The sequence below is a fragment of the Mandrillus leucophaeus genome, unplaced genomic scaffold (genome assembly GCF_000951045.1).
Source record: "Mandrillus leucophaeus isolate KB7577 unplaced genomic scaffold, Mleu.le_1.0 Scaffold1001, whole genome shotgun sequence".
NCBI classification, from domain to species: domain Eukaryota; kingdom Metazoa; phylum Chordata; class Mammalia; order Primates; family Cercopithecidae; genus Mandrillus; species Mandrillus leucophaeus.
Genome location: NW_012098111.1, coordinates 437,080 through 449,416, shown reverse-complemented (window position 1 = coordinate 449,416; position 12,337 = coordinate 437,080). Strand labels below are relative to the sequence as shown.

Here is a 12,337-nt window from a genome sequence, read left to right as displayed (position 1 = left end):
ATGCAAGGAGAGTTTGCTGCAACATTTTATAACTCAAGAGCTGCTGGCCCAAGGCTATGCTGTTGCAACATATCTGGATCCATCTCACATTGCGGTGATGAGAGTGAGAAGAAGAATTTAAACATCTTAGTCTCACTGGGCTTATTAAAACAACTTTGGTTTATTGAGAGCACCAAGATGCACCTCATGCCCTCTCAAGGTCAGGGAAGATGAGCTTAGGATATGATGTGGCAGTAGGGGAACACACTGGCTTCTTCATTGACTACCCAGTGGTTACCAGAGGCACAGGAGGAGGCAGAGGCAAAAAGGATGTAACGAAAGGGAAGGCTGGAGAAGCAAGTGGACAAGGAAATTAAGGAGGGAGGATGGTGTATGTTTGAGAGCAGGGCGAAAGGGAAAGGAAAGACCCTGGAGTTGTTTAACATTGTTTTCACTGTTGAAGCTGGGGAGAATGAGTAAAACAGAACCTGTCTCATCTTTAGCAGTAGAGAGTGAGGAGAAAATCAGTTGATTGAAGGAGAAAATGAGCCAGTTAGTTAATATTTCTGTAGGCCCACTAGGCATCAGGCACTGCTGCATTTTCTTCTTGGGAACTTAGGAACAGAGAAGCCTCCAGCATTTGTACTTGGAAAACCTTACAAAGATATATCAGACATCTCCTTGTCCTTAATATATACTATAGGCTTGTCTAGAATTTAGAAATCTAGATTTTAGTTTTCTTTTAGCCCAGTATTCAGTCTCCACTGCTTGGTCAGAGGGCTTAGACCCCTTTTGTTTAGAGGTTGAACATTCACACACACAGATGGGATGCCCTCAGCCTTAAGGCTATAATCAATATTGGGAGAGTTGGGATGGGCAGCAGTGCACTTAGCTAGGTCCTCATAGTCACTAAAGGCAGGGTCTCAGATATAGACTTCTAACATTTATCTCAAAATGAGGTTGTATTAGGTTGAACTACATGACATTATTGATTTTCTAGGTTAAAAAAATGATTGAATATCAACAATTTCATGTGGCTCAACTTAATACCTAAATTCATTGTAAATTATGTATGTGTTAGAGGTATTAATTTGTTAAATGAAAATATTTTAAAACTATCTTTTTCCAAAACCTGTTTTGTCTTTTTTTTCTGAGACGGAGTTTTGCTCTTGTTGCTCAGGCTGGAGTGCAGTGGCCCGATCTTGGCTCACTGCAACCTCTGCCTTCCGATTTCAATCCATTCTCCTGTCTCAGCCTCTGGAGTAGCTGGGATTACAGGCGCCTGCCACCAAGCCCGGCTAAGTTTTGTAGTTTTAGTAGAGACGGGGTTTCACCATGTTGGCCAGGTTGTCTCGAACTCCTGACCTTGTGATCCGCCCGCCTCGGCCTCCCAAAGTGTTGGGATTACAGGTGTGAGCCACCACGCCCGGCCTGTCATTTTAAAAAAATAATAGAGCTGGGTATGGTGGCATGTACCTGTAATCCCAGGTACTGGGGAGGGTGAGGCAGGGGGATGAAAATATTTAAAAACTATCATTTTCAAAAAACTGCTTTGTCATTTTGAAAAAAATAACAGAGTTGGGCATGATGGCATGTACCTGTAATCTCAGGTACTAGGGAGGTTGAGGCAGGGGGATCACTGGAGCCCAGGAGTTTGAATCCAGCCTGGGCAACATAGCAAGACCCTGTCTCTAAAAAAATACTTAAAAAACAAAACAAAACAAAACAAAACGCTGGGACCCGCTCGACTTCTGCCTGTCGCCCCAAGATGGCAGACACAATGAGCGGGTTGCCCGTGGCGTGGCTGTGAGAACGAACGGTCGGCCGGCGAGGCTCCACAGTCCAGGCGGAAGACCGTCGTCCAAGCAGAAGGAAGAGGAGGAGGCAGCCCAACTGTTGGCCGAATTCCCCCTAGCTGCCGCGGCGCCCGCCTCGCCCAGGTTGGCCCTTCCGCAGCCCGCCCGCTCGCCTTCCCCAGCCGCCGCCAGGAAGCTGACCGACCGCGTGCTGCTGCGGAGCTTCAGCGTTGCCAACGTGTTCTGCGAAAACTCGGACAAGATTAACCGCTTTGATTTCAGCCCCAACAACGAGGCGATCACCTCAAGCAGCGACGACGACTCCTTCGTGCTCTGTGACTGCCAGGAGGGCAAACTAAAACCCTCTTCAGTAAGAAATAAGGCGTGGCCTCATCAGATACACTCCTGCGGCAAACACAGTTGTTTACAGCTCTAACAAAATAGACGATACTATTCGTTACTTGTCCTTGCATGACAACAAAGAAAGTATCTGACTTTACTTGTATCGGACATAGCAAAAGGATAGTGCTCTTGTCCATGTCATCTGTGGATGACACTTTCATTTCTGTGTCTCTTGATAAGAGCATTTGACCCTGGGATCTCCAGTCTCCTAACTGCCAGGGCCTCATGCATATAAAAGGGAAGCCAGTTTGTTGTTTTGATCCAGAAGGGTTAATTTTTGCTGCTGGTGTCAACTCTGCAATGGTCAAACTTTATGACCTTCGTTCTTTTGATAAGGGGCCATTTGCTCCCTTTAAGATGCAGTATGATCGAACTTGTGAGTGGACAGGACTTAAAATCAACAACGATGGCAAGCTCATCCTCATTTCCACCAACCGCAGCTTCACTGGTCTCACTGGTGCATTCAAAGGAGTGGTGATACACACGTTTGGGGGTTATGCCAACACCAAAGCTGTCACACTGGAGGCTTCATTTACTGCGGACTCTCAGTTTATTATGATTGGTTCAGAGGATGGCAAGATCCATGTCTGGAATGGAGAGAGGGGTATTTTAAAAGTAGCTGTGTTGGATGGTAAACAGGCCCAATTACCTGTTTGCAATTCAACCCCAAGTTCATGACTTTTGCCAGCGTGTGTTCCAACATGGCCTTCTGGTTGCCCTCCATTGATGACTGACCCTGATGCTGCTTGGCTATTTCTGTACAGTGAGGGCCGCCAGCAGGAAGAAACTCAGAGGGGACTGAGATAATTGTGGAACTGGATTATTTGACTATGCTGGAGAACATCCTTTTACATGGCCTTCCCATGGATGTGCTGTGCATCTGCTCAAAAGAAAATAATTACTTTGCTGAGCGTCTTCAAAAGGACTCTTGGTGCAGCAGAGTCAATTGGAACTCGGCTTTTCTAGCTGTCACTGCACCAAGCTTTGCTAGAGGAGTGACCAGACTCACGATTTGGTATAGTGAGGCTCTCAAGCATCTTCAGTTTGAATGTACATGCTGCTGAGGAGCCGGCGAAGTCTTCAGTTCTGCACATCCCTTCTCCTACCCCGCTAAATGTATGGGAAGCCACAGTCCTCGTTTTGAAATGCTCGGGCAGCTCAGTGCCCCTTGCCCTCACCCTGCATGTCTTGTTACTGGGTCTCCCTGTGTACTTGTGGCATTATCCACAACCATCATGTTTCTTAGGTGCCAAACATTTACAGAAATGTTTTCTTGTATCTTGGGGTCAGAGAAAGGGACAAATACAGAAGGACCTTGCTTGCAGGAAGCTGTGCAGTTAGTCACTGCAGTTAGTTGTGTGAGGCTAGGTGGTCAGGCAGGCCTCAGGCTGTAGGTGTTGGGTGGGAAAGGGGCCTGAAAGGGAGGGAAAGGGGAGGGTAGCGGGTGAGTTCCTGGGGCTGGAAGGTTTAGCAGCAGCCTGGTGCCGTGCCCTGTCAGCAAGACAAACTCACGGTTCTTGGGGATGCCTACCAAGCTTGGTTTGTACAGAAGCAAGGTGGGAGTCTATTTTCGTACATGTGCTATATCACACTTTGCTGTGGGCTAGTATTGTGAAGTGAGTCTGAGTTGTTTACACTGATGCTTTGCCTGCCCACCACAAATTGTGTACATAGTCTTTCGATGATACCACCCCTTTCCCCAGCTCCCGACCAAAAGCTAGTTCTAGGCCTGTGTTATGTTATACTTAGCCTTTTTACATATGACCTTTGATTTCTGTTGTTTGTGTTTTAGCACAGTGTATGCACCTTCGTTTAAATACATCTGTGTGCATACAGATATGCATACATGTGTGTGCGTATGCATGTATTGCTCTCATCTGTAGTTTCTGAGAGTTCAGCTGAAGCAGATGGAGTCCTGCAGCCCAAGAGACAGATTGCATTCTTGCTAACAGTGTTTGCCACAAGTGTTAGTGAGTCTTCCCTATTAATGTTTTCATTTTGGAAGACCGAATGAAGCAAAGCTTATAGTGTTTGCTGTTTCCATGGCAGCTAAGTGAGGGTCTCGGGATGACTCCCTGTGTTCCTCAAGCTGCACTTTGGGTTCCTCTCTGCAGTATTATCCCCTTTTTGCTTGGTGGTACTCTGTGCCTGTATGTGTGTGTATGTGTGATAGTCACTCTTGCATGGCTTCTGTGTCTGGCCTGTGGCATTTGGGGATAGGGTGCTGGAGCCAGAGCCTTTTCAGTTTGTTTGAGGCCTCGTTGCCAATGGTAGATCACTCCCGTTGACCTGATATGTCTGCTTGCTTGCTGCTTTTCCTTGCTTTCTCTTGGAGGAAGAAGGGGCTCTAGTCAGGCCTGGCCTGAGTGAGATGAGCTGCAGCTGGCTGATGGCCCTCTTACAGCAGAGAGAGTGGTCTGTCATTTTACTAAGTTCCTAAACAAACATTTATGCAGGCAACACTCCTTGCAGATCCAGAAACTGAGGCACAGTAAGGTTATGACTTGCTCAAGAATACATAGCTGCTAGGGAGTAAATCAAGGCATCACAACTTCTGTTCAGCGGCAGGAATAGGCTGTGAATTGCTAGCGCTTTTTTTTTTTTTTTTTTAAAGGCAATTACTTTTTTTTAACTTGTCCCTTAAACTGAAAGTGCAAGAGGTGTATACCTTTCCCAAACGTAGACTAGAATCTGCAGGATGCCACCCACTGTATGACTCTGCTTTCCCAGAGAGGATGGACTTTTAGAAACCAAATGATCTTAATTGTTAGTACCCACCCCTGGCTTTTCAGGGTAGAAAATTCATGATAGGAATCATTGTTAAGAGAGAGTGCTTGGAACCACGGGTTAACAGGAAAGGCTATATAATGTCACATATCTGCAACCAGAGCAGCCACCAAGCATGACTTACCCAGCAGCAGGAAAATGATTTGTACTGAGTTCCTGTGTGTCCCAAACGGAGGCACCATGTTCTTTGAAAACATGCCACCCCGTGGCCTCTATTTGTGGGTCCTGCGGTTGCAAACCTGCCTCCTGAGTTAAGAAGGAAAGGGGAAAGATATAGCTGGAAGTGAGTGGAGATGATGTGGTGGGGGGATAAGGCAGAATAAGAGAAGAGATTCTGAGAGCTGGGGCTGCAAAGGTTCTCTCAGCGGAGCCAGAGGTGCTCAAGCTCTCTTGGGGGTGGTTGGGGAGTGGGGCAGCGGCATTTGCCATCCTCTTAGGAGTCAGGGCCAAAACCACTGATGTGTATTTGATAGCGACACTGCACTGCTTAGCCAGAGGGGTAGTTAAAAAAAAATTATTTCCCGTTGCAATTGTAATTACTACTTATTAAGGAAAATTTGGAAATTTTAGAATCAGTTTGCCACCCAAATGCTACCGCTGTTAATCTTTTGGTGTTAAATGTCCCCCTAAACATTTCTGTGCATAGATTTTTGGTGTGTTTACATAGTCATTATTCTACTGTCTATACAATTTTATGTCCCTTTTGTGCTTAGCATACAAACATTTTTTCCATGTTACAGTCTTAAACAGAAAAAAAAATATTGGGATCCAACCAATGGAAGTAACCCTAGGCCCTTCTTGACTCTGAGAGACTGGCTGGAGCCATGTTCTACTTTTTTTCCTGGGCCCTTCACAGAGGAGGCCTCATATGTGAACATCATTTGCTACCTAAGACCCAGAGCAAAAATTAGCCGGGTGTGGTGGTGCGTGCCATAATCCCAGCTACTTGGGAGGCTGAGGCAGGAGAATCGCTTGAACCTGGGAGGCGGAGGTTGCAGTGAGCCCAGATTGTGCCATTGCACTCCAGCCTGGGTGATAAGAGCGAAACTCTGTCACAAACAAACAAACAAACAAACAAGAAGACCCAAAGCACATCTTGTGAAGTGTTCTTGTGTTCAAATCTGAGTATTTTTCTAACTGTTACATTTCAGCCCATTTCTTATAGCTGACTATCTAAATCCATATAGGTTATTCTGTTGCATATTTGTATATCACTGTATCTGTTTAGTCTCCAGGTGGCTGCTCAAAAACATCTATTTTATCTCTTCAAACCTTCTATGGCATCCCAAATTCTTGCTCTGCAAGCCATGTTCAACTTCCTACAAGTTTGACATTAATTCTAAATTCACTCATTGAAAATTCAGGTCAACATAAAACCTACTTAGTGGGCCAGGTGCAGTAGCTCATGCCTGTAATCCCAGCACTTTGGAAGGCTGAGGCAGGCGGATCACCTGAGGTCAGGAGTTCAAGACCAGTCTGGCCAACGTGGCGAAACCCTGTCTCTACTAAAAATACAAAAATTAGCTGGGCATGGTGTTGGGCACCTGTAATCCCATCTACTTGGGAGGCTGAGGCAGGAGAATTGCTTGAACCTGGGAGGCAGAGGTTGCAGTGAGCGGAGATCATGTGCCATTGCACTCCAGCCGGGGCAACAGAGCAAGACTCCGTCTTGAAACAAAAACAAAAACCTACTTAGTATAACTGCTATCAAAAGCCCACCTGGTTGACTCTGAATATGGATGCTGCTGTAGCAAAGGAAGCCTGGTATAGGTCCCTGCTACCATTTCTCCTCCTCTGCTTCACTGACCTCCTCAAAAAACAAACAAAAAATTTTCGCTTCACTGTAGTTATACTGTGTGCATATACGTATAGTATATGTGTGCTAATTTTTCAGCAAATATTGATTGAGGCCTGATTCTGTGCCAGGCACTAGAGATGCAATGGTGCATGAAACAGACCTGATTATTGTTGTTCTGGTGCCCACAATCTAGTAGGTGTTATAGAATAGAGGACTGACCACATAGTGCTATAAGTGCCACAACAGGAATGACTGAAAGCTACAAAGTGTTGAGGGAGCAAAGTCATTTTTTACCATAGGGTTGAATGTCTACTTGTCCCAAGCACTATTCTACATGCCAGAAAAAGAGACACAAAGTAAGAGTAAACTGGGATGCCTGTGTGAGGAGGCAACATTTGAGCAGGGTACTACTAGATGATGAGCTACTATACAATGAGCAAGATGGGGTAGAGGAAAGATATGGTATCCTCAACTCAGAATGAGAGGTAAAATAAGTCTTCCTAATGGCAGTGATGCTGAACTGAGACCTGAAGGATGAAGAGGAGTTAGCTAGGTGAAGGAGGCTGGGGTTTGGTGGAGAAGTGCTCCAGGCAGAGGAAACAGGATATGCAAAAGGCCAGAAGAGAAGGAATAGAAAATACAAGAAATTTGTGACTAGAAAAGATGAGGGGGGTAATAGATTATTACTAGCTCTCCCTTTGTCTGGTAAAATTGTTTTACTTATATAAGAGCCAGTTTATTTTGTATACCTTGTTTTCTCTTTTAGTGGCCTTACTGATACACAAGTCCAAACATGTTTGGGCAGCTTCCTCACAGAACATGGCCAAAGGAACTCCTGCCATCTAATGGACAGAGAGAACATCATGATTTGCAGAAAATTAGCATTACTACAGTGTTAGGCTCACAATATTTCAAATAACAGCAACTTTCCACTCAGTGGTTTAAAAGCCCTTATGTACTAAAACAGGTTAAGTAAGAAATATGTAAGAATATTCTCAGACAATGCTCCCCTGTATGGGGAGATGAAAGGAAACCAGGGAAAGAAAGGAAGGAGGGAAGGTTAATAGTTAGGTACTTGTGTCAGCATTGTACTTAGTGAGCATACTCTCATTCCTCCAATCAATGAGGTAGGCAACATAAACCCCATTTCCAGATGAGGAAACTGCAACTCACAATACAGGGAAAAGCTGGCCTTGGCTGACTCCTTTATGTTATGCTGCTTCCCATCAGGATTTATTTCTGAATCAACAAATGGTAAGGAGGCATTAAAATGTTGCCCAGTTGTGACATCCATATATTTACATTTAAGACTTCAATGAAAGTGCTTAAGATCCCATTTCATTCTCAAAAGACATCAGAAGAATCTCTATTTCACTAAATAATATACACATCAGCTGGTGCCCAAAGCAGAGAGAGCCTCCGATACCACATATATTAGAATGGACATTTTTTTTTTCTTTTTCTTTTTTTTTTTTTTTGAGGCAGAGTCTCGCTCTGTCACCCAGGCTGGAGTGCAGTGGCCGGATCTGGGCTCACTGCAAGCTCCGCCCCCCGGGTTCACGCCATTCTCCTGCCTCAGCCTCCCGAGTAGCTGGGACTACAGGCGCCCGCCACCACGCCTGGCTAATTTTTTGCATTTTTAGTAGAGACGGGATTTCTCTGTGTTAGCCAGGATGGTCTCGATCTCCTGACCTCATATTCCGCCTGCCTCGGCCTCCCAAAGTGCTGGGATTACAGGCATGAGCCACCACGCCTGGCCTAAGAACGGACATATTTTCAAAGCTAAAAAACTGGAATGCCTTTCTAACAATTTCATACTACTTCTAGTTGAGACAGACATTCTTAAAAATGCAATTTGGATGCAGAAACATTGGCATTCTCAGAACACATTGAGTTTTTGGAATTGAAGCTGTCTCAGAAAAATCCAGATGAGGGCCGGGCGTGGTGGCTCACGCCTGTAATCCCAGTACTTTGGGAGGCTGAGGCAGGCGGATCACAAGGTCCGGACATCGAGACCATCCTGGCTAACACAGTGAAACCCCGTCTCTACTAAAAATACAAAAAATTAGCCGGGCGTAGTGGCGGGCGCCTGTAGTCCCAGCTACTCGGGAGGCTGAGGCAGGAGAATGGCGTGAACCCGGGAGGCGGAGCTTGCAGTGAGCCGAGATCGCGCCACTGCACTCCAGCCTGGGTGACAGAGCGAGACTCCGTCTTAAAGAAAAAAAAAGAAAAAAAAAGAAAAATCCAGATGAGTAGGGTTCCACGTCTATGAAGATGAATCGCATTAGCAAAGCGTAATCAAATGTGTATATTATACTTTCCCATCGTATTTTATACATACAAGACCTTAAATTGGTCTTTTAAATTGTTATGGTGCTTGGTACACAATAGGAGCTAAAAACATGACTATAATAGAGAATTGTAAAATTTTTGCTTACGCACCTCTTATACAAGGTTGTAAAAAGTTGTTAGAGATTAAATGTCCACCAGTTGTTCTGTCTTCACTGAGGTCAAAGCAATGGGAATGGAGCACCAGCAAATTGGAGTGGAGAGAAATTAGAACTAAGATGGATGGGATGGGGGTTGTGGGACTGAGAAGCCTTAGGACAGACGACCAGGGGAAAAACAGTATAATCCTTTAGATGTTTTAAGAACGGTAGGAGCTGTCCTTAGAATGGGATTATTCTGGTGGAGCTTGGAAAACCCCATGGTGTCAGATTCCTGGTCAACTCCCAAGTTTTGACTGAGTACCCGAGTTTCTAGATGCAGCAATGGAAAATACGGGGGGATATATAGTAGTCTCTACTTTCAAGAAGCTTATAAACTGTGTATAGGGAATCAAGGAAATGATCATTTGGACTGATCAGGGAAGGCTTTGTAGAGGGAAGTAGGATTTCTGCTGGCCTAATAATGAATATATTTCGGATATACAGATTGGAGGGAAAGGCATTCCAGGTAATGGCAACTACAAAATCCATAGGCCCCTTTGGGGCCACTCTGAATCTAAAGCATGGCATTAGAATCTTGGCTTCATCTAAATTACATTTTATGGGGAAGTGGGGTGGTCTACTGTTAAGACATTATGTAAGAGGAATGAGGCATTTCGTTTTTCTTACCATTTGGTGTCACTCTCGATCAAATAAATTGTACTAAACTTAGGAAAATAGGCACCCTTGTTAAAAGTGGTTTTGGCTTTTGTCAAGAAAGCAAATTAATTTTTTTAAACACAAAAGTGATAGTGAGGTTCCTTTTTATGATGAGTACACAGGTGGTATGATCATTTACCTATGGAGTTTCAAAATAAAAAATTAAAATGACAGAAAGGACACTCACAGAACACCAGGCATTCATTTCACAAACTGCGGGGAAAAGTGTATTTTAAAGATACACTGCTAATACTTGCCTAAAGATTACTTATACACACAGTGTGACTGTTTTTTGTTTTTCTAAATCAGAGCTTTGAGTGTAGAGACAGTGGCAACATGCCAGAAGAAATAAATTTCTACCGGGTAAAAAAGCATGAAGATGAGTGTCTAGGGAGATTTGGAGGTGGCTGGGTTCCCCTGGCCCTGCTCCTTTTTCTTAAGGACAGAGCTAAAATAACAACAATGTGAGGCTACAGATCATCTGTTTCTTATTTACTTTCTTGGTCTTGTCCTAGCTAAAGTCATTTCTAGATCATGTGCTAGTCTTCAGAGAAGTTATGGAAGGAATTTACACAAAGGGCAAATACATAATTGAATACATGTATAAAAACACATCAATAGAATGTGGATAGAGAACATAGGCAAAAAGTCGGATTAGAAGGAAATCAATGGATCTTTCATTTTCTGATTTGTACCACAGCTGACAGTGTTCAATTTCTTCAGGATGTCAGAAGCCCATTCCTTGATCCAACTTCTTGGTTACCTGCTGGAGGAACACTGGCATTCTCTAAATCTAGAACTAGAGGTGTATCTATAAAGTATTTATTACCTATTTTCCTTCATATGTTAAGTTTTCTAGTGCTAACCCTGTTTTCCTCAAAGAATTGCTTCAGTAGGGTCTAAGATGGAATCAGCTAATGGCTAACACATGATGTGTTAAATTTGGAAGAGTAATTTTGCACATGGTTTATGCTTAAATAGAAATGCTAAACCATTTACATCTGTTTTCTAGTCATCGTTCTTGCTTTATAAAAGCTATGTGTATGCTCTCCAAATAAGTTTTTATTTTGCCCATTTTGAACTCTTCCATATATTAATTTTTTAAAGCACTCAAAACAGAGATCAAGAACAATTGTGTCCTTTTAGTTCATTGTCTTCTACAGAGGAGAAAATCAGGTCAGATTAAACTCTTGAACTGTTGCAATTACTTTTGTTTTCCGAACTTGTTTTTAAATTTTCTTTTAATTTGCAATCACTTTCCTAAGATCATGCCTTTTTACTTTAGATAGCTAAAACATCATTGTTTACTAAATACTTGGCTTAGCACTGACCTCTGTAGTTACTTTGTTGAAAACTGTGCTGTAACTTGACACAATATTAACTACTTCTGATTACTTATCTGGTACATGTTTGATAATATCTACCTTTCAAGAAAGGAAGACAGTTCAGACACATAATTTGACAAAATTAGGAAACAGCAACATCAGTTCTTCGAACACAGGAAAAAATCTGAACAGTTGACATTTCTGTCTGGTGTTAGATGATGTTCTTTGAAGACCACAGACAACATGCACAAATGTAGGCGGAAACAATACATCTGCTGATACTGGCAGACAGCATTACCCGCCAAATTTGGCCAGTTTGTTAAGATAAATAACTTTTCAGTGACGTGCAGGGCTGAAATTACATAAACAACAGAAATTACTAAGACTTAAGCCTATGAGTTTTGTGGGTTTCAAGATTTTATGCAATCAATATCCCGACATCTGTAACACTATTTTGTCCCTAAAATGCTGATGCCAGGAACAGTAAGATTAACGTTTTACTTGATGACTTGTTCGTATCTTGAAATAAACGATGATTAATTCTTGGAATAACCATTATTGAACCACATTTTTATTTAGGTCATTAAGACAACTATAATCATCTCCTTATAAGGAAAAGTTTCATTAAAAATGCTAGAGCTCAGCCTGTTTCAAAAACCAATACTTGTAGCTTGTTATATTAATAGTTCTAAATGTCTAAGACTTTTTAAGTGAAAATACCCTTAAGTTTTATCGAGCCTGAGCAGCAGGAATTTTTAAAAACTGACAGTGAAAAATAGCTGATTAAGAGGAAATGGCATTAACTAGTTACCTTCTTAGTCTATCCCTAGAAATGACTATTTTGCCTAATTCAAATCTTTTAAAAACATTTTCCATTATTTAAAAATGGTCTTCAGAAGGCGTAAAAACCTAAAGAATATGCATATAGAAGCTCCCTGCCAATTCTGATTTAGCACATTAGGAATATTAGTCCAAAATTGAGGCAATATTCTTCAGTGGGACTGAAATTCCCTGAGAACTAATTTGTAACACTAGGTATCTTTAAAAACACTAGCTCCCTTTTACTTCCCCCTCAGGATCAATCAAGTTCTTTGCCATTAATGG

At 42.8% G+C, this 12,337-nt stretch overlaps 1 pseudogene; it reads left to right on the top strand.

The window, feature by feature from the left end:
- The first annotated feature begins 209 nt into the window (after window positions 1-209).
- Window positions 210-2,911, top strand: LOC105534725 (annotated as a pseudogene).
- Window positions 2,912-12,337: the final 9,426 nt, after the last annotated feature.